Consider the following 1,573-nt stretch of genomic DNA (forward strand, 5'->3'; position numbering starts at 1 on the left):
GATGCTGCATCAGGACCACCTTGTTAGAACAATTATAGCTGGCACAAATATGGGCTGGGAAGTCCTGGATCACCTTGATAGGACATACCATACCAGGCATGCCATACCAGGATCACCCCAGCTGGAGTTGCAGTGGGTGTAGGCTGGGACCCTGAAGCCCTCCATGTCAAGGCTGTCTCAACAGGATGGCTGGATCTGTAGCAGGTACACAAAGAGGGATACCAGGGCACACTATGTTGGGGTTGCCCAGCAGGATGGCTGTAGGTCAATGAGTGTAGGTCAGGGGGTCCTGGGGTGAGCCCTAGAAGGATAGCACAGTTTGGCACAGATTGGAGGGGGGTTCCTGGAGTGAGCCATGCCAGGGCTGTGTTGAGGGTACAGCAGGAACTGATGTGGCCTAGGGGCCAGGGGCTTTCTGGGAAAGCTGTAGCAGGTTGTCCAAAGCAGCTAGACTCTGCTCCCACTCATATTATCAGGGTGNCCCCTCAGTGATATCCCTCCCTAACAAGGTTCACTCTATTGGGGGTGGAGTTCCCATTGTTACCATGGCTCTGTCTCTTTTACCCTTCTTCTATGCTGTCCCATAGCATAGAACAGCAAAGCTGTTCAATCAGGCCTCAGTTATTTAGGAAGAAATGTTTTTTATGTAGGTATAGATTTGGTATATCTGTGGNTGCTATGTCTTCAAGTACATCTTCAGCATATAAACTTCATTGGATGATTTCCAACTTTGAGATGCCAAAGAAAACCATGAGCTCTATGGGGAAGAAAATTAAGATGGTAAAAGAGGCTCCTGGAAGAGATACTCAAAGGGTTTTAATGCTAGAGTTTGAAGAGTGATAATAATTAAGTAGGGTTGAGAGAGTGGGGAGTGTATGTTAGAAGAGAAGCACAGGATAAAAGGTATGAAGCCATAAGTAAGCATGAGGCTGACTTTCCTGAATGATACCCAAAACTGTTACCACAGAACTGGTCTGATGAGTAGGAAATTGCTGTCTCTGCCACTGCCAAACACTAAGTGCTAGAAAGTCAACTGTTACTGCTGCTGGTGCCAATGCCACCTGTGTATTACTGCTGCTCTTGAAAGTTGAATGCCTCTTGTGCTGGCAAAGTGAGAGCTTTACGTAGCGCCAATTCCTTCATGTTAGTCACTTGCAAATCAATGTCTCACATGAGTGGGCCTGTTTGGATGATCCTAGATTAAATGCCTCCTTCCTAGCTGCAAGGGAGGCTAGAAATTTGAGTTCTGTTATCTATAGTTAAAGAGTAATCCTAATTACATTGATACTTTTTTAAATATAGAAAACCTATTCAGAAGATGATGGATATGCAACCAGCAATATCAAAGAAGGGTTGCAAATAGACTGTGAAATGCTTTGAATATTTTTATTAAAAAGTTAGACTTTAATCTAGATAGGCGATGAGGAGTAGGCAAAGGTTTTAAGTATGGAAATGATTACTGTTTCAGCTACTTTAAAAGCATTTGTAAAGTTTAGGGGTGTTTGGCTGGCTCAGTTGGTAGAGCATGTGACTCTTGATCTCAGGGTTGTGAGTTTGAGCCCTGCGTTGGTGT

The sequence above is a fragment of the Crocuta crocuta genome, unplaced genomic scaffold, assembly GCF_008692635.1.
Source record: "Crocuta crocuta isolate KB4526 unplaced genomic scaffold, BGI_CrCroc_1.0 scaffold737, whole genome shotgun sequence".
NCBI lineage: Eukaryota > Metazoa > Chordata > Mammalia > Carnivora > Hyaenidae > Crocuta > Crocuta crocuta.